This window comes from Nicotiana tomentosiformis, chromosome 6 (assembly GCF_000390325.3).
Source record: "Nicotiana tomentosiformis chromosome 6, ASM39032v3, whole genome shotgun sequence".
In the NCBI taxonomy this organism is placed as follows: domain Eukaryota; kingdom Viridiplantae; phylum Streptophyta; class Magnoliopsida; order Solanales; family Solanaceae; genus Nicotiana; species Nicotiana tomentosiformis.
The window spans coordinates 115198866-115219744 of NC_090817.1; the positions used below are offsets into that span (position 1 = coordinate 115198866).

The 20879-nt window shown below is 41.1% G+C and overlaps 1 long non-coding RNA gene across 1 annotated transcript; it reads right to left on the reverse strand.

The window, feature by feature from the left end:
• Positions 1–100: 100 nt before the first annotated feature.
• LOC108945246 (uncharacterized) lies at positions 101–10739 on the reverse strand. The gene is made up of 2 exons (XR_004507123.2): positions 10514–10739; positions 101–344 (listed from the first exon to the last, which is right to left on the reverse strand). It is a non-coding gene; the product is annotated as an uncharacterized lncRNA (long non-coding RNA).
• Between the last annotated feature and the right edge of the window lie 10140 nt (positions 10740–20879).

Below are 20879 nucleotides of genomic sequence, written 5' to 3' on the forward strand. Positions count from 1 at the left end.
TCGAAAATATCATTTTTATCCTACAATTGGTCTCAAATCTGTTAGTGCAGAAAATATGAAAGATTTTCAAACAAAAATTAAAAATTAAGAAGTTTAGACCTTGGTATATTCCCATATATCCTCTTTTGTGTCCATCTTCCTCCAATCCAAAATATCAAGAGGACATAGAGTCGCACTCCTTCCCAATGCACCGAGAAAGTTTCCAAACTCAATCACAACCGCTTCACTAGGACCGACGGGTTGATTTAAGTTGTTAAGTAAAATCAATTTACGCTCATGTCGTCCATGTATATTTTTTATCTATGTTTTACCTCTTGTTCTTGTTTGATTAGAAGGGTCTTCAACTATACGAACCAAAGAAAACCACCAAATCACTATTGCCAATACATTTTTTATGTGTTACATCTCGCTTTTCGTATGATTAAAGTTTCGTCTTCAGTTAATTGACGTAGACTCGGAGATGAGATTTTCTTGAGATTATAAGCATTTATGCTATTTATAACAAGCAATAAGTACGTGACGTGAAAGATAAAGGGTAAACGAATCAAAGAAAATGAGTTTCATTGAAGGTTGTTGATTTGGGATACAATACGGTCCGAGCGATAATACCCGGTATCTATGGACTAGTGTCATACAAGGTATAACATGACCATGATAGTAAGGTGTACAAGGTATGTTAAAGGTGAGCAGTATTTTAATCAAATTTAGATAATTTTTAATTATGTGGGTAATTGGTTAATTATTGAGTAATGAGATATTGCCTAATTAATTAGGGATATATGAGATAAGGATTAAATGACATGATAGCAGCCCCATAATCAACTTTAAGTGACTCACAAAACTGTAAGACATTAAGTACGTTTGGCTTCATTTGGACTTAAAGTAATCAAGTAAGAAATCACATAACCTTCTTCCTAATTCAAACATTTCAAAACAGACGCTAAACTCGATCCAACAAGTTTTCAACAAAATTTCTTGCAACAAAACAATTCCAACGAGAATTATTAGCACCTTAGCAACGAAAGATTTTGCGGTTCTAAAGGAGTACGGTGTAACCTTTTCCAAGAATATCATACGGATTTTTCCCTACTCCAGGTATGTTAAGGTTAAGCCCTTCCGTCATTTAGGCATGATCTCGTAATTACATGTATTTGGCAACAAAGCCAAGCTTAGCCCATGATATATTGGGCCTTATAGGATCATTCAGAGAGTGGGCCAAGTAGCTTATGAGTTGGAATTGCCGTCGGAATTGGATTCTATCCATCCGATTTTTCACGTATCTATGTTACGGAAGTGCATTGGCGATCCTACCCGGGTGGTGCCCACGGATGATGTACAGATTACAGAGGACTTATCATACGAGGAAATTCTGGTTGCCATCCTAGACAGACAAATCCACAATCTACGGAATAAGGAGGTAGCCTCCGTGAAGGTTTTATGGAGAAGCAAGAATGTGGAAGAGATGACGTGGGAAGCGGGGGAAGAAATAAAGTCTAAATACCCCCACCTATTTCAAACAAAAGATATGGCTTGAGGTGGGAAACCTCAGCACAGCTCTATTCAGGCCAGTAGGTCATCAAGTAAGCTCTCATTTTTTATTCTCAGAATTTATAATGGACAATTGTGTGAAGCCAAGTGTTGCTATTTATAGACAGTGGCCATGTGTGGCATATATAGTATATTTTCTGGCTGCGTACATGTTAGTTTTAGTCTAGTGTACAGAGGAGACACTGGCAAAGTTTTCCCAAAGTATCTAAGAGTAAACATTCGAGGACGAATATTTCTAAGGGGGGAAGGATGTTACATCTCAAATTTCGTACGATTAAAGTTTTGTCTTCCGTTAATTGATGTAGACTCGGGAATGAGATTTTCTTGAGATTATAAGCATTTATGCTATTTATAACAAGCAACAAGTACGTGCCGTGAAAGATAAAGGGTAAACGAATCAAAAACAAATGAGTTTCATTGAAGGTTGTTGATTTGGGATACAATACGGTCCGAGCGGTAATACCTAGTATTTATGAACTAGTGTCATACAAGGTACTACATGACCATGATAGTAAGCTGTACAAGGTATGTTAAAAGTGAGTAGTGTTTTAAGTAAGTTGAGATAAGTCTTAATTAAGTGGGTAATTGGTTAATTATTGGGTAATAAAATATTACCTAATTAATTAGGGATATATGGGATAAGGATTAAATGACATGATGTGGCGGGCCCCATTCAACTTCAAGTGACTCAGAGTCTTGATTGAACGGTGGCCATCTAAAGTAATATACATATGACACGTATAAGACATTTAGTAAGTTTGGCTTCATTTGGACTTAAACTAATCAAGTAAGAAATCACATAACCTTTTTCCTAATTCAAATATTTCAAAATAGACGCTAAACTCAATCCAATAAGTTTTCAACAAAATTTCTTGCAACAAAACAATTCAAACGAGAATTATTAGCACCTTAGCAACGAAAGCTTTTGCGGTTCTAAAGGAGTACGGTGCAACCTTTTTCAAGAATATCATACGGATATTTCCCTACTCCAGGTATGTTAAGGTTAAGCCCTTCCTTCATTTTGGCATGATCTCGTAATTACATGTAATTGATAACGAGGCATAAAGAGAAGTTCATACTCCCGAATTTATATACATTATCCTAGTCTCATAAATGATAATATTCTCCTTATCGGGACTTCATATTTAATTGAGCATTGTCTTCTTCCAGTCAAGAGATCAAAGAGCCTATATATACAGTATTACAGTATTTTCATTACCATCGAGCTATAATCGATGGGCAGGCCCCTATTAGGCAACCTCTAATCAGATGGTATATACCAGGCCTACTATGGTCGAGCTCCTATGAGCGAGCTCAGTTGGCCGAGATACAGAGCCTAGTATGGCCGAGCTCCTATGAGCGAACCTACTACGGCAGAGCAGTTGTATATATATATATATCGAGCCTTATGCGGCTGGACAACTATTTCACTTACTATATTGAGAGAATTGAGTCAGTATCAGCAGGTGAGCATATCATCAGATTATCTTTGACTCCAAGTTACTTTCAGCTATTATTATTATCAGTTCAGTTTCAGCTTTCAGTTATATTATTTCCTTGCATACTCGGTACATTATTTCGTATTGACATCCCTTTCTCTGGGGATGCTGCATTTCATGCGTGCAGGTTCAGATAGACAGACAGGTAGACCTCCTTAGTAGGTGTTGCCCGAGTTCAGCTTTATCGGTAAGCTTCACGTCCTTCGGAGTTGCCGGGTCTAGAGTTTTGTATACATTCTATATACATATATATATATATATATATATATATATATATATATATATATATATATATATAGGTTATGGGTAGGTCGGGGCCCTGTTCCTATCTCGGTATATCCATCCGTAGAGGCTTGTAGACATTTCCTATCAGTTAGTGTAGTATATTGGGCTTGTAGGCCTTGTATGTATAATATGTTGGTTTGTCAGGTGTAGTAGCTTTGAAGGCCTTGTCGGACCCGCCTTATATTGATGTTTAGCCAATATTAGTTTTCGTTTAGAGTCCCTTAGTCGCAAGGTGATATGCAAGGATAGATAAGGCATCGGGTGCCGGTCTCGCCCCCCGGGTTCGGGGAGTGACAAAAGTGGTATCAGAGCGGTTCTATCCTAGGGAGTCTACAAGTCGTGTCTAGTAGGGTCTTGTTTATAGATGTGTTGTGCATCACATTATATAATCAGGGGACTACGAGTCATTTAGGAGTTGGTTACCCTTCTTTTAAACCTAAATCATGCTATAGAACTGAGTTATAGGAAATTTGAGTTAAACTTACGCGTTGGCATTTGCATGCACAGATGATGGTGACTAGGAAGACTACGGCTAGCAAGAGAAGAGATACAGCAGTAGGTGAGGCGACTAGCAGGGTACCCCCCAGTAGATGAGGCCCATTACCGGCTCCTCCACTACCTGAGAAGATTCCTAGGGAGACCGCACATCCAGTCCCCCCTCCGCTTCCATCCGATCAGGACTTGAGGAGTGCGGTGCATTTGTTGACACAGTTGGTAGCTACCCATCAACAGGCTCGGGCATCCGCTAGTGCAGGATCTTTTGAGGGCTCTGGGAGTTTAAGGGTCCGAGAGTTTATTACTTTGAGTCCCCTAGAGTTCACGGGGACATATCAGAGGGAGGACCTGTAGGATTTCATAGATCAGCTTCACAGGATCTTTCGGGTTATGCATACCACGGAAAAAGAGGCAGTTGAGCTAATAGCTTTTTGACTCCGAGATATATCCATCCTTTGGCATGAGGGATAGACAAGGTTCAGGGGACGTGATGCACCTCCAGCTATTTGGGAGAATTTTTCGGATGCCTTCCTTGACCAGTACATACCGCGGGAGATCCGACAGGCTTGAGTTGATCAGTTTCTAGCCCTCAAGCAGGTCTATATAAGTGTTCAAGAGTATAGTCACCGTTTTGACTCATTGGCCAGATATGCACCATCCATAGTTGCTACTATGCGGGACAAGATTCACAAGTTTATAGCAGGATTGGCCCCAGAGTTGACCGAGGCATGTGCCATCGTTGCATTGCAGGATAGTATGGATATCTCTCGGATTCAGGCATTCGCCCAGAATATAGAAAGGGGTAGTCGTCGACAGCATGGTACAGAGAGGACTGAGTCAGGACAGCATAAGAGGATGAGGTTTTCCAGGTCTCAGGAGCAGTCTCAGGGCAGTTATAAGCCCTAATACTTCGAATGACCACATAGGCCTCCGCCACCTCAGCTACAGGGTTACTGGTATGACCGCTATACTCATTCAGGAAAAGGTGAAACCTCCCGGGCGTCAGGTTTGCAGCGACAGCGAGGTTCAGGGCAGACATGGCCATTTCTGCCGCGGTGTGACATATGTGGTAGAGGACACTTGAGCCAATGTCAAGCCGGTTCTGATGCTTGTTATACATGTGGACGTCCGGGGCATATGATGTAAGATTGTCCAAATAGAGATTCTGTGGGTATGACACAACCAGCGAATTCAACAATAGGATCATCTATGTTTGTGCATCCTTCAGGGCGCGAGTCTCAGTCTTCGGTAGGTAGAGGTCGAGGTCGAGGTCGAGGTCGAGGTAGAGGGTCCAGTTCAGGTGGTAACCAGAATCGTAGTTATGCTTTAGCGAGTCGACAAGACCAGGAGTGCTCACCAGACGTTGTGATAGGTATGTTGACCATTTTATCTCACAATACTTATGCCTTGATAGATCCAGGATCTACTTTATCATGTATTACCCCATTTGTCGCGGGGAAGTTTGGTATAGTGACTAAAATACTAAGTGTATCTACACCGGTCGGAGGCGAGGAAGATGATCGCCAAAGGGTGCATTTATCATATTATGCGAGTTAGAGATGCAGATGCTGAGATACCTACACTTTAGTCGATTCCAGTAGTCAAAGAGTACGCAGATGTATTCCCAAATGAACTTCCATGTATTCCTCTAGAGGGTGAGATTGATTTTGGCATCGATTTGCTTCCAGGAACTTAACCAATATCCATCCCTCCGCATATAATGGCACCTGCCGAATTGAAGGAGTTGAAGGAGCAGTTAAAAGATTTGCTGGTGAAAGGTTTCATCAGGTCGAGTACTTCACCTTAGGGTGCACCAGTACTGTTTGTACGGAAGAAAGACGGCTCGCTGAGGATGTGTATCGATTATAAGCAGCTGATAAAAGGTAACTATTAAGAATAAGTATCCAATTCCAAGGATAGATGACTTGTTTGATCAGTTGCAGGGAGCTAGATGCTTTTCAAAGATAGATTTGAGGTCGGGGTACCACCAGGTCAGAGTTCGGGAGAAAGATATTCCTAAAACAGCCTTCAGGACCTGATATGGCCACTTCGAGTTCCTTGTCATGTCCTTCGGGTTGGCGAACGCACCTGCCGTATTTATGGACTTGATGAATAGCATATTCCGGCCATTTTTAGATCTGTTCGTGATAGTAATTATTGATGATATTTTAGTTTATTCACGTTCAGAGGATGAGAATGCGGACCACCTGCGAGCGGTACTCCAAACCCTTTGTGATAGTAAATTCTATGCTAAGTTTTCTAAATGTGAGTTCTAGTTGAAGCCAGTAGCATTCTTGGGGTACATTGTATCCGATGGAGGTATAAAGGTAGACACCCAAAAGATTGAGGTTGTGAAATCCTGGTCTAGACCTACCACTCCGACAGAGGTTCGTAGCTTTCTAGGCTTAGTAGGATACTACCGGAGGTTCGTAGAGGGTTTTCTTCTCTTTCGGCACCATTAACAAAGTTCACGCAGAAAGAAACTAAGTTTCAGTGGACGGAGGTTTGCGAGCACAGTTTCCAAGAGCTTAAGAACAGGTTGACCTCAGCGCCAGTCTAGCACTACTAGAGGGTCCAGATGGTTATGCTATGTATTGTGATGCCTCAGGTGTCGGGTTAGGGTGTGTCCTGATACAATATGGGAAGGTAATTGCGTATGATTCAAGGCATTTAAGGAAGCACGAGAGGAATTATCCGACCCATGACCTCGAATTAGCTATAGTTGTCCATGCACTTAAGATATGGAGACATTATTTATATGGCGTTCATGTTGATGTATTTACAGATCATAAAAGCCTGCAATATATCTTCAAGCAGAAAGAATTGAATTTATGACAGAGGCGATGGCTTGAGTTATTGAAAGATTACGATGTTAACATTCTCTACCATCCAGGCAAAGCTAATATGGTAGAAGACGCCTTAAGTCGCCGATCTATAGGTAGCTTAGCACATGTAGAGGCCGAAAAAAGAAAGTTAACCAGAGAGATTCATCAATTGGCTTGTTTGGGGGTTCGGTTAGTAGACTCTGGCGATGGTGGAGTTGTACTCCAAAATACTGCAAAATCATCTCTCATAGCTGAAGTAAAGGAGAGGCAGTACGAGGATCCATAGTTGGTCGAGTTGAGAGAGCGAGTTCTACAGCAGAAGAAGCCATTGTTAAAGATAAAGGGAGATAGAGTTCTCAGATATAGGGGTTGTTTGTTTGTTCCAGATGTAGCAGGGCTATAAGACAGGATTATGTCAGAGGCACATTATTCGTGGTACTACATTCATCCTGGGTTGACAAAGATGTACCATGACATTAAGGATGTATACTGGTGGAACGATATGAAGAAGAACATTGCTGAGTTTATCGCTCAGTGTCCTAGTTGCCAGTAGCTAAAGGTAGAGCACCAGAAGCCCGGAGGGCTAATGCAGACTATAGAGATCCCGACGGGGAAATGGGAGACGATAAAGATGGACTTTATCACGGGTTTACCTCGTTCTCATCGTAAATTCTATTCCATATGGGTGATAGTTGATAGACTCACGAAATTATCTCATTTGCTACCGGTCAGATCTACATATACGGCAGTAGACTATGCAAGGTTATATATTAAGGAAATAGTGCAGCTACACGGAGTACCAGTATCTATTATATCAGACCGAGGGGCCCAGTTTACAACACATTTTTGGAGATCATTTCAGAGAGGTCTAGTGACTCAGGTGAATCTCAGTACAGCTTTTCATCCACAGACTGATGGACAAGCCGAGCGCACAATTCAGACGCTCGAAGATATGTTACGAGCATGTGTGTTGGACTTTAAAAGAAGTTGGGATGAACATTTACCTCTTATCGAGTTTGCATATAATAATAATTACCACTCCAGTATCCAGATGGCTCCGAACGACGCTTTTTATGGGCGTAAGTGCAGATCTCTTATAAGGTGGTTTGATAATAGAGAATCTGGGTTACATGGGCCAGACCTGGTTCAATAGGCCATAGAGAAAGTAAAGCTTATCCAGGAGTGACAGTCGACAGCCCAGAATCGCAAGAAGTCATATTCTGACGTGCGGCAATGAGACGTAGAGTTCGGGGTTAATGACTGGTATTCTTAAAGGTGTTGCCTATGAAGGGCGTGATGAGGTTTGGCAACAAAGGCAAGCTTAGCCCACAGTATATTGGGCCTTATAGGATCATTCGGAGAGTGGTCCAAGTAGCTTATGAGTTGGAATTTCCGTCGGAATTGGAATCTGTCCATCCGGTTTTTCACGTATCTATATTACGAAAGTTCATTGGCGATCCTACCCGGGTGGTGCCCACGGATGATGTACAGATTACAGAGGACTTTTTATATGAGGAAATTCTGGTTGCCATCCTAGACAGATAAATCCACAAGCTACGGAATAAGGAGGTAGCCTCCGTGAAGGTTTTATGGAGAAGCAAGAATGTGGAAGAGATGACGTGGGAAGCGGAGGAAGAAATGAAGTCTAAATAATCCCACCTATTTCAAACTAAAGATATGGCTTGAGGTGGGATACCTCAGCACAGCTCTATTCAGGCCAGTAGGTCATCAGGTAAGCTCTCATTTTTTACTCTCAGAATTTATAATGGACAGTTGTGTGAAGCCAAGTGTTGCTATTTATAGACAGTGGCCATGTGTGGCATGTATAGTATGTTTTCTGGTTGCGTACAGGTTAGTTTTAGTCTAGTGTACGGAGGAGACACTGGCAAAGTTTTCCCAAAGTATCTAAGAGTAAACATTCGAGGACGAATATTTCTAAGGGGGAAGGATGTTACATCTCGATTTTTGTACGGTTAAAGTTTCATCTTCCGTTAATTGACGTAGACTCAGGGATGATATTTTTTTGAGATTATAAGCATTTATGCTATTTATATCAAGCAATAAGTATGTGCCGTGAAAGATAAAGGGTAAACGAATCAAAGAAAATGAGTTTCATTGAAGGTTGTTGATTTGGGATACAATACGGTCCAAGCAGTAATACCCAGTATTTATGGACTAGTGTCATACAAGGTACTACATAACCATGATAGTAAGGTGTATAAGGTATGTTAAAAGTGAGTAGTATTTTAAGTAATTTGAGATAATTCTTAATTATGTGGGTAATTAGTTAATTATTAGGTAATGGGATACTACCTAATTAATTAGGGATATATGGGATAAGGATTAAATGGCATGATGTGGCAGGCCCCCATTCAACTTCAAGTGACTCACAATCTTGACTGAACGGTGGCCATCTAAAGTAATATACACATGACACGTGTAAGACAGTTAGTAAGTTTGGCTTCATTTGGACTTAAACTAATCAAGTAAGAAATCACATAACCTTTTTCCGAATTCAAACATTTCAAAACAGACGCTAAACTCAATCCAATAAGTTTTCAACAAACTTTCTTGCAACAAAACAATTCCAACGAGAATTATTAGCACCTTAGCAACGAAAGCTTTTGCGGTTCTAAAGGAGTACGGTGCAACCTTTTCCAAGAATATCATACGGATATTTTCCTACTCCATATATGTTAAGGTTAAGCCCTTCCTTCATTTTGGCAAGATCTCGTAATTACATGTATTTTATAACGAGGCATAAAGAGAAGTTCATACTCCCGAATTTATATACATTATCCTAGTCTCATAAATGATAATATTCTCCTTATCGGGACTTCATATTTAATTGAGTATTGTCTTCTTCCAGTCAAGAGATCAAAGAGCCTATATATACAGTATTACAATATTTTCATTACCATCGAGCAATAATCGATGGGCAGGCCCCTATTGGGCAACCTCTGATCAGATGGTATATACCAGGCCTACTATGGTCGAGCTCCTATGAGCGAGCTCAGTTGGCCGAGATACAGAGCCTAGTATGGCCGGGCTCCTATGAGCGAACCTACTACGGCAGAGAAGTTGTATATATATACCGAGCCTTATAAGGCCGGACAACTATTTCACTTACTATATTGAGAGAATTGAGTCAGTATCAGCAGGTGAGCATATCATCAGATTATCTTTGACTCCAAGTTACTTTCAGCTATTATTATTATTATCAGTTCAGTTTCAGCTTTCAGTTATATTATTTTCTTGCATACTCGGTACATTATTTCGTATTGACGTCCCTTTCTCTGGGGACACTGCATTTCATGCGTGCAGGTTCAGATAGACAGACAGGTAGACCTCCTTAGTAGGTGTTGCCCGAGTTCAGCTTTATCGGTAAGCTCCACGTCCTTTGGAGTTGCCGGGTCTAAAGTTTTGTATACATTTTATATACATATGTATATAGGTTATGGGTAGATCGGGGTCCTGTTCCTATCTCGGTACATCCATCCGTTGAGGCTTGTAGACATTTCATGTTAGTTAGTGTAGTATGTTGGGCTTGTAGGCCTTGTATGTATAATATGTTGGTTTGTCAGGTGTAGTAGGTATGAAGGCCTTGTCGGACCCGCTTTATATTATTGTTTAGCCAGTATTAGTTTTCGTTCAGTTTTATATTTTGCTTCGCAAATCATCTTGCAATATGTGGCCCTATGGCCAAAGAATGACATTATGTATTCAGAGTCTCTTAGTCGCAAGTTAATATGCAAGTATAGATAAGGCACCGGGTGCCGGTCTCGCCCCCTGGGTTCGGGGCGTGACATTATGACTGAAATATGATGTAAATATTTTTAGATAAAATCTATATGTTCTTACCTTGTTCTTCACATTGTTCATCTTCGATAGGAGTTGTAGAATCCAATTGAACTTGTTCCTCAATTACTTGTGTTGTAGGAGTGATTGATCTTGTTTGTACATGGGCTGCTACTCCTGAATATTGTGGCAATAGGAGATTCTCTTCAATGATATTCGGACGCTCCTTGTTTGATTGTCTAATAGGAACAACATATTTTGCAGGAGTGGTTGATCTAGTTTGTACATGGGCTACAGTAGAATGACAAATAAAGTACAACTTCATATGATAAGTTAAGGGTATGCATATGATAGTTTAAGAGTAAACTATGGCAATGCAGTGCATATGATAGTTTCAGAATAAACTATGGCCTCATGTCACGACTCGAAATTTCCACCTTTGGACCGTGATGGCACCTAACATTTCACTAACTAGGCAAGCCAACGTTAGAATAATATTATCCATTTTAAAATAATTTTTAAATGTATTAATAACAAGAAAGCAAATGCGAAACAATTTTGAAATAATCCAAAATAATAACGGTGTCTAAATACCATCCCAGAATTGGTGTCACAAGTGCACGAGCTTCTAGAATAAATACAAATAAAGGTTTGAATAATATAAAGCTGTCTGAAAATAAACACACAGCTTAAGTACAATAGACGGGAACTTCAGAACTGAGGACGCCATGCAGTTTATGGTACGCCGCTGGGACCAACTCCTCTGATAGCTGAAATCCGAGCAAGTTTATGGTACGCCGCTGGGACCAACTCCAAAATCTGCACAAGAAGTGCAGAGTGTAGTATCCGTACAATCGACCCCAAGTACTAGTAAGTACTGAGCCTAAACTCGATGAAGTAGTAACGAGGCTAAGGCGGTTCACTTACATTAACATGTACGCAATATTAGTAACAACAACAATAATAGGAATAAATCAGGTAATTCATTTATAATAATTGAAGGCAACTCAGCAGTCATAACCAATTATCATTTCCATTATTTCTGTTGCAGCGTGCAACCCGCTCTCACAGTATATCCACATTCAGTTATGTTGCGGCATGCAACCCGCTCCTCCAACGAATTCATTTTAATCAAGTCTGTTGCGGCGTGTAACCCGATACTCCAATATTGACTTTTTAACAAGTTTGTTGTGGCGTGCAACCCGATCCTCCAATATTGACTTTTAATAAGTCTGTTGCGGCGTGCAATCCGATCCTCTAATATTGACTTTTAATAAGTATGTTGCGGCGTGCAACCCGATCCTCCAATATTAACTTTTTAACAAGTTTATTGCGGCGTGCAACCTGATCCTCCAATATTGACTTTTAATAAGTCTGTTGCGGCGTGCAACCCGATCCTCCAATATATTCATTATAATCAATCATGTTGCGATGTGCAACCCGCTCCTCCAACATTTTCATTTACCAATTCTTATAGAAGAAATTTTCCCAACAAATATAACAATTAATATAAAATTACAAGACAACAAGCATACAATAATTATGGTTTAATTATGAAGCAAACAATGACAAATCAAATTATTATAGAAATCAGGGAGCAAATAGGCAGTTTAATATTTATTATGCTAAATGTCAAATAACAATTAAGGCACATAATTCAAATAACATGTAACAATTAATGCAGGAATTCAAGAATTTATATTTGTAAAGAATAAGAGAGAAATAATTATTATAATAATTAATTTATGATTAAAAATAATTTATGATTTTTCAAGTAAGCAGGCAAACAATTAATTTGACGACGTATAGACACTCGTCACCTCGCCTATACGTCGTTTACATGCAATTCACATAACAAACAATTTAAGGGTTCTATTCCCTCAAGTCAAGGTTAACCCCGATACTTACCTCGCTTTGTAAATTCCAATCAATTATTCAACCACAGCTTTTCCTTTTAAATTTGCCTCCGAAAGCTTCAAATCTATTCACAAACAATTCGATATATTCAATACGAATCATAGGAATTAATTCCATATGAATTTACAAATTTTCCGGATAAAAATCCGAAATTCATTAAAATATTCGGCAGTGGGATCCACGTCTCAAATCACGGAAAAACTCACAAAATCCGAACACCCGTTCCGATACGAGTTCAACCATACCAAATTTGTCCAATTCCGCTATTAAATGGACCTTCAAAACTTAAATTTTCGTTTTTGAAAAGTTTTACAAAAATTCAAATTTCTTCCGTCTAAATCCGAAATAAATGATGAATATAGACATGAATTTGTGAAATATAATCACTTTATGATAAAGAACATTTACCCAATTCAAAGTCGTGAAAATCTCCCTTGAAATCGCCCAAATCCGAGACTCAAAACTCAAAAATGAGTAAAAATGGCTAAGACCTGATTTTATGTATTCTGCCCAGCATTTTCGCATCTGCGGTGCCTGGGCTCGCACATGCGAGCTCGCATCTGCGAGAAAAATCTCGCATCTACGAAAAGGGGCTGTCAGGCGAGGTTCCGCATCTGCGGACAAAATGTCGCACATGCGACGTCCGCATCTGTGCACAAGGGCCGCACCTGCGAAAACCGCATCTGCGAGCTCGCACCTGCGGTCAAAATTCCGTAGGTGCGATTACACCAGAACTCAAAATTTGAGATTTTTCTTAAGTCCAATTCTTGTTCCGATTTCGATCTGTTTCACTCTCGGGGTACTCGAGACCCCACTCGAATATACCAACAAGTCCCGTAACATAATATGAACTGACTCGGGGTCTAAAATTATGTCAAACAACACTGAAATTACAATTCACATCCCGATTCGAACTTAGAGTTTTAAACTTTCAATTTGCAAATTTCGTGCCAAAACATATTAAATGAATCCGGCATGACTTCAAATTTGGCACACAAGTCATAAATGACATAACAGAGCTGTTCAAATTTCCAGAATCGGATTCCGGCTCCGATATCAAATAATAACCCCGTGGTCAAACTTGTAATATTTAGCCTTTAAATTTCTAGTTCCGTTAAATGGTCATAACTTGAGCTAGGGACCTCCAAATTAAATTTCGGGCATACGCCCAAGTTTCAAATCACGATATGGAGCTATCGGAACTGTCAAAACACTGATTCGGGTCCGTTTGCTAAAAATGTTGGCCAAAGTCAACTCACTTGAATTTTAAAGCTCTATTTTCTATTTTAATCCATTTTCACATAAAAACTTTCCGAAAAATTGTACGGACTGTGCACGCAAGTCGAGGAATGATAAATAGTGCTTTTTGAGGTCTTAGAACACAAAATTACTTATTAAATTTAAAGATGACGTTTTGGGTCATCACATTCTCCACCTCTAAAACAAACGTTCGTCCTTGAACGGAGTTAGAAAAAGTACCTGAGCTGGAGAAAAGGTGTGGATATTTACTCCGCATGTCCGACTCGGACTCCCAGGTAGATGCCTCTACCGGCTGACCTCTCCATTGCACCTGAACTGAAGGATAACTCTTTGACCTCAACTGTCGGACCTGCCAGGCTAGAATAGCCACCGGCTCCTCCTCGTAAGTCAAATCTTTGTCCAATTAGACTGAGCTGAAATCTAACACATGGGACGGATCACCATGATATTTCCAGAGCATAGACACATTGAACACCGGATGAATCGCTGATAAACTAGGTGGTAATACAAGCCTGTAGGCTACTTCGCCCACCCTTTCAAGAATTTCAAAGGGTCCGATATACCTAGGGCTCAACTTGCCCTTCTTTCCGAACCTTATTACACCTTTCATAGGTAAAACACAGAGCAATATTCTTTCTCCTACCATTAATGCAATATCATGAACTTTACGGTCGGCATAACTCTTTTGCCTAGACTGAGCTGTGCGAAGTCGATCCTGAATAATATTTACCTTATCCAAGGCATCCTGTACCAAATCGGTACCCAACAACCGAGCCTCTCCCGGTTCAAACCAACCAACTGGCAATAGGCATCGCCTTCCGTATAATGCCTCATATGGAGCCATCTGAATGCTCGACTGGTAGCTATTATTATAAGCAAACTCCGCAAGTGGCAAGAATTGATCCCAAGAACCTCCAAAGTCTATAACACAAGCGCGGAGCATATCTTCCAATATCTTAATAGTGCACTCTGACTGTCCGTCTGTCTGTGGATGATATGTTGTACCCAACTCCACCTGTGTGCCTAACTCACGTTGTACAGCCCTCCAAAAATGTGAGGTAAACTGCGTACCTTGATCTGAAATTATAGACACGGGCACACCGTGAAGGCAGACAATCTCACAAATATAAAGTTCAGCTAACCTTTCTGAAGAATAGGCAACTGCCACTGGAATGAAATGTGCTGACTTGGTGAGCCTGTCCACAATGACCCAAACTGCGTCAAATTTTCTCTGAGTCCGTGGGAGCCCAACAAAAAAAATCCATAGTGATACGCTCCCACTTCCACTCAAGAATTTCTAACTTCAGAAGCAAACCACCAGGTCTCTCATGCTCGTACTTAACTTGCTGACAATTCAGACACCGAGCTACATATGCAACTATATCCTTTTTCATTCTCCTCCACCAATAATGTTGCCGCAAATCTTGATACATTTTGGCGGTACCTGGATGAATAGAATACCTGGAACTGTGTGCCTCTTCAAGAATTAATTCACGAAGCCCATCCACATTAGGCACACAAATACGGACCTGCATTCGTAGAACCCCATCTTCCCCCACAGCAACCTGTTTGGCATCACCGTTCCACACCGTGTCCTTAAGGACAAGTAAGTGAGGATCATCATATTGCCTCTCTCTGATGCGCTCATATAAAGAAGACCGAGCGAGTGTGCAAGCTAGAACCTGACTGGGTTCTGAAACATCTATTCTCACGAACTGATTAGCCAAAGTCTGAACATATGCAGCTAATGGTCTCTCACCAACCGGAATATACACAAGACTGCCCATACTCACAGCCTTCCTACTCAAGGCATCGGCCACCACATTGGCTTTTCCGGGGTGATACAAAATGGTGATATCATAGTCTTTCAACAACTCCATCCATCTTTTTGCCTCAAATTAAGGTCTTTTTGTTTGAACAGATACTGAAGGCTGCGATGATCAGTAAATACCTCCCACGAGACACCATAGAGGTAATGCCTCTAAATCTTCAGCGCATGATCAATGGCTGCCAATTCTAGGTCATGAACAGGATAATTCTTCTCGTGAACTTATAACTGACGCGACGCATATGCAATTACCTTGCCATCTTGCATTAATACTGCACCAAGCCCAATATGAGATGATGCGTCACAATATACCGTATACGATCCTGAACCTGTGGGTAATACCAATAATGGCGTCGTAGTCAAAGCGGTCTTGAGCTTCTGAAAGCTCAACTCACACTCGTCTGACCATCTGAATAGAACACCCTTCTTGGTTAGTCTGGTCAAGGTGCTTGCTATAGATGAAAATCCTTCCACGAACCGACGATAATAACCTGCCAAACCCAGGAAACTCCGGATCTCTGTAACCGAAGTAGGTCTAGGCCAATTCTGAACAACCCCAATCTTCTTAAGATCCACCTTTATGCCTTCTGCCGATACAACATGTCCCAAAAAGGCAACTGAGTCTAACCAAAACTCACATTTTGAAAATTTGACATATAACTGATTATTCTTCAAGGTGTGAAGCACACTTCGAAGATGATGCTCATGCTCCTCTCGACTACTGGAGTAAATCAAGATATCATCAATGAATACAACCACAAAAGAATCCAAATAAGGCTTGAACACCCGATTCATCAAATCCATAAATGTTGATGGAGCATTTGTCAACCCAAATGACATCACTAGGAACTCGTAATGCCCATACCGAGTAGGAAAAGCTGTCTTAGGAACATCAGATGCCCTAATCTTCAACTGATGGTAACCAGATCTTAAATCAATTTTTGAAAATACCTTGACACCCTGAAGCTGATCAAATACGTCATCAATTCTTGGCAGCGGATATTTGTTTTTGATAGTGGCCTTGTTCAACTGCCGATAGTCTATACACATCCGCATCGAGCCATCTTTCTTCTTTACAAATAATATTGGTGTACCCCAGGGTGAGATACTGGGTCTAATGAATCCCTGATCAAGCAAGTCTTGCAACTGCTCTTTCAATTCTTTCAACTCTGGCAGGGCCATACGGTATGGTAGAATAGAAATGGGCTGAGTGCCCGGAGCTAAATCAATACAGAAGTCAATATCTCTGTCGGGTGGCATCCCCGACAGATATGCACGAAACACTTCCGAAAATTCACGAACAACTGGTACTGAGTCCATAGAAGGGACATCCGCATTGGGATCGCGAATATAAGCCAAATAGGCTAGACATCCTTTCTCTACCATACGCCGAGCTTTCATATAAGAAATAACCCTGCTGGCAGAATGGCCAGGAGTTCCTTTCCACCCTAAACGAGGTAACCCCGGCATAGATAGGGTCACTGTCTTGGCATGACAATCTAATATAGCATGATAAGGAGACAACCAATCCATACCCAAGATGACATCAAAATCTACCATATCAAGAAGTAGAAGATCCGCACTAGTTTCAAGATTACCAATTATAACCACACACGAACGGTAGACATGATCTACTACCACAGAGTCTCCCACCAGTGTAGATACACACACAGAAGCACTTAGAGAATCACAAGGCACAACCAAATATGAAGCAAAATAGGAGGACACATAGGAATAAGTAGATCCTGGATCAAATAGAACTGAAGCATCTCTATGGCAAACTGGAATAATACCTGTGATCACAGCATCAGATGACTCGGCCTCAGGCCTAGCTAGAAAAGCATAAAATTGGGGCTGAGCCCCACCACTCTAAACTGCATCTCTGGGACGGCCTCTAACTGGCTGGCCTCCACCTCTAACGGTCTGATCTCTACCACTAATGGCCTGACCTCCACCTCTAATGGCCTGACCTCCACCTCTAACTGCCTGACCCCTACCTCTAGCTGGCTGAGCAGGCGGTGAAGCAACCGGTGCTCGTATGATGGCAGGAGAATCTTGCCGAGATCTGTTACTCACCAATCTAGGGCAATACCTCCTTATGTGACCAATGTTCCCACACTCATAACACCCATCCTGATGCCATGGCTGTTGAAGCTGAAATTGACCCAGATGGTCCGGATAACCACTGTAGTAACTCTAGAGTGGTGGTGAACTGATAGGAGGTGAATGTTCACTGAATATTGGCTGCCCAGAGTAAGGCATATTAGGACCGTGACTCCCTAAAGCACTGAGAGATACATGAAGTGCTGAATGAAACGGTCTGGGAGGATGACCCCTACCAAAATTACCCCGGCCTCCAGACGAGGCATCACTATAACCACCGAACTGACGAGGCCTCTTATCGGAACTCTGCCCTATTTCCTGTGCAAGAACCATCTCGATCCTCCTTGCGACATTAGCAGTCGCCTGAAAATAAATCTCACTTCCGGTCTCCTTGGCCATCTGAAGTCTGATAGGGTGAGTGAGTCCCTCAATGAACCTCCTCACTCTCTCTCCCTCCGTAGGTAGTAAAAGGAGAGCATGGCGGGCCAAATCCACAAAACGGGACTCATACTAAGTAAAAGTCATACTGCCCTGTTGTAGACGCTCGAATTGCTTGCGAAATTCCTCTCTCAACGTGATAGGTAGGAACTTCTCCAGAAATAGCTGAGAGAACTGCTCCCAGGTAAGTGCAGGTGATCCGACTGGTCGGGTCAATGTATAATCTCTCCACCACCTCTTGGCGGAACCCGTCATCTGAAATACAGCAAAATCAACCCCATTGGTCTCAACTATACCCATGTTCCGCAGCACCTCATGGCAGCGTTGAAGATAATCTTGTGGGTCCTCAGAAGGTGTACCACTGAAATGAACTGGAAAGAGATTAGTGAACTTATCCAGTCTCAATAAGGCCTCCAAAGACATGGCGGGCCTATCACCGGTCTGTGCTGCAACAACTAGCTGAACTACCCCAACTTGCGGGGCTGGTGGAGCCTGATTCTGGGGAGCCATCTGCTCCGGGGCGGAAGTAGTGGGAGTTTGTGCTCCTCCCCCAGCCTATGAGACGGCTGGTGCCACTGAAAATGTACCATTCTGGGCCATACCCTCCATAAGACTACCCAATCGGACTAGAGCGTCCTGAAGCACTGGAGTGGCTATGAATCATTCCGGGACCTGAACTGGTCCAACTGGTACATTCTGAACTGGGACCTCCTCCTGAAGGTCTACCTGAGATTCTACAACAGGTGCAGTTGCTCGAGCTCTAGACTGAGCTCTACCTCGGCCTCTACCTCGGCCTCTAGCATGACCTCGGCCTCGACCTCTACCCCTGGCCATAGTTGCCACCGGGGGTTCTGGTCCCTGTCCATCGGTAGAAGTATTACGCGTTCTCACCATCTGCGAGAGAATAAGAGTAGAATAGTTCAATCATCGATGATAGAATAAAATCACACGACAGGATAAGAAAGAAGTAATATTGTTCCTAAACTTCATAGCCTCTGAGAGATAAGTACACACGTCTCCGTACCGATCCTTCAGACTCTACTAAGCTTGCTCGTGACTCGTGAGACCTATATAACCTAGTGCTCTGATACCAACTGTCACGACCCGAAATTCTCACCTTCGGACCGTGATGGCGCCTAATATTTCACTTGCTAGGCAAGCAGACGTTAGAATAATATTATCCATTTTAAAACAGTTTTTAAATGTATTAATAACAAGAAAGCAAATGCAGAAGCAATTTTGAAAAAAATCCATAATAATAACGGTATCTAAATACCATCCCAGAATTGGTGTTATAAGTGCACGAGCTTCTAGAATAAATACAAATAAAGGTTTGAATAATATAAAGTTGTCTGAAAATAAACACACAGCTTAAGTACAATAGACGGGGACTTCAGAACTGCCGACGCCATACAGTTATACCTCAAGTCTCCTCTGATAGCTGAAATCCGAGCAAGTCTATGGTACGCCGCTGGGACCAACTCCAAAATCTGCACAAGAAGTGCAGAGTATAGTATCAGTACAATCGACCCCAAGTACTGGTAAGTGCTGAGCCTAAACTCGACGAAGTAGTGACGAGGCTAAGGCGGTTCACTTACATTAACATGTACGCAATATTAGTAACAACAACAATAATAGGAATAAATTAGGTAATTCATTTATAATAATTGAAGGCAACTCAGCAGTCATAACCAATTATCATTTCCATTATTTCTGTTGCAGCGTGCAACCCGCTCTCACAGTATATCCACATTCAGTTATGTTGCGGCATGCAACCCGCTCCTCCAACGAATTCATTTTAATCAAGTCTGTTGCGGCGTGTAACCCGATACTCCAATATTGACTTTTTAACAAGTTTGTTGCGGCGTGCAACCCGATCCTCCAATATTGACTTTTAATAAGTCTGTTGCGGCGTGCAATCCGATCCTCTAATATTGACTTTTAATAAGTATGTTGCGGCGTGCAACCCGATCCTCCAATATTAACTTTTTAACAAGTTTATTGCGGCGTGCAACCTGATCCTCCAATATTGACTTTTAATAAGTCTGTTGCGGCGTGCAACCCGATCCTCCAATATATTCATTATAATCAATCATGTTGCGATGTGCAACCCGCTCCTCCAACATTTTCATTTACCAATTCTTATAGAAGAAATTTTCCCAACAAATATAACAATTAATATAAAATTACAAGACAACAAGCATACAATAATTATGGTTTAATTATGAAGCAAACAATGACAAATCAAATTATTATAGAAATCAGGGAGCAAATAGGCAGTTTAATATTTATTATGTTAAATGTCAAATAACAATTAAGGCACATAATTCAAATAACATGTAACAATTAATGCAGGAATTCAAGAATTTATATTTGTAAAGAATAAGAGAGAAATAATTATTATAATAATTAATTTATGATTAAAAATAATTTATAATTTTTCAAGTAAGCAGGCAAACAATTAATTTGACGACGTATAGACACTCGTCACCTCGCCTATACGTCGTTTACATGCAATTCACATAACAAACAATTTAAGGGTTCTATTCCCTCAAGTCAAGGTTAACCCCGATACTTACCTCGCTTTGTAAATTCCAATCAATTATTCAACCATAGCTTTTTCTTTTAAATTTGCCTCCGAAAGCTTCAAATCTATTCACAAACAATTCGATATATTCAATACGAATCATAGGAATTAATTCCATATGAATTTACAAATTTTCCGGATAAAAATCCGAAATTCATTAAAATATTCGGCAGTGGGATCCACGTCTCAAATCCCGGAAAAACTCACAAAATCCGAACACCCGTTCCGATACGAGTTCAACCATACCAAATTTGTCCAATTCCGCTATTAAATGGACCTTCAAAACTTAAATTTTC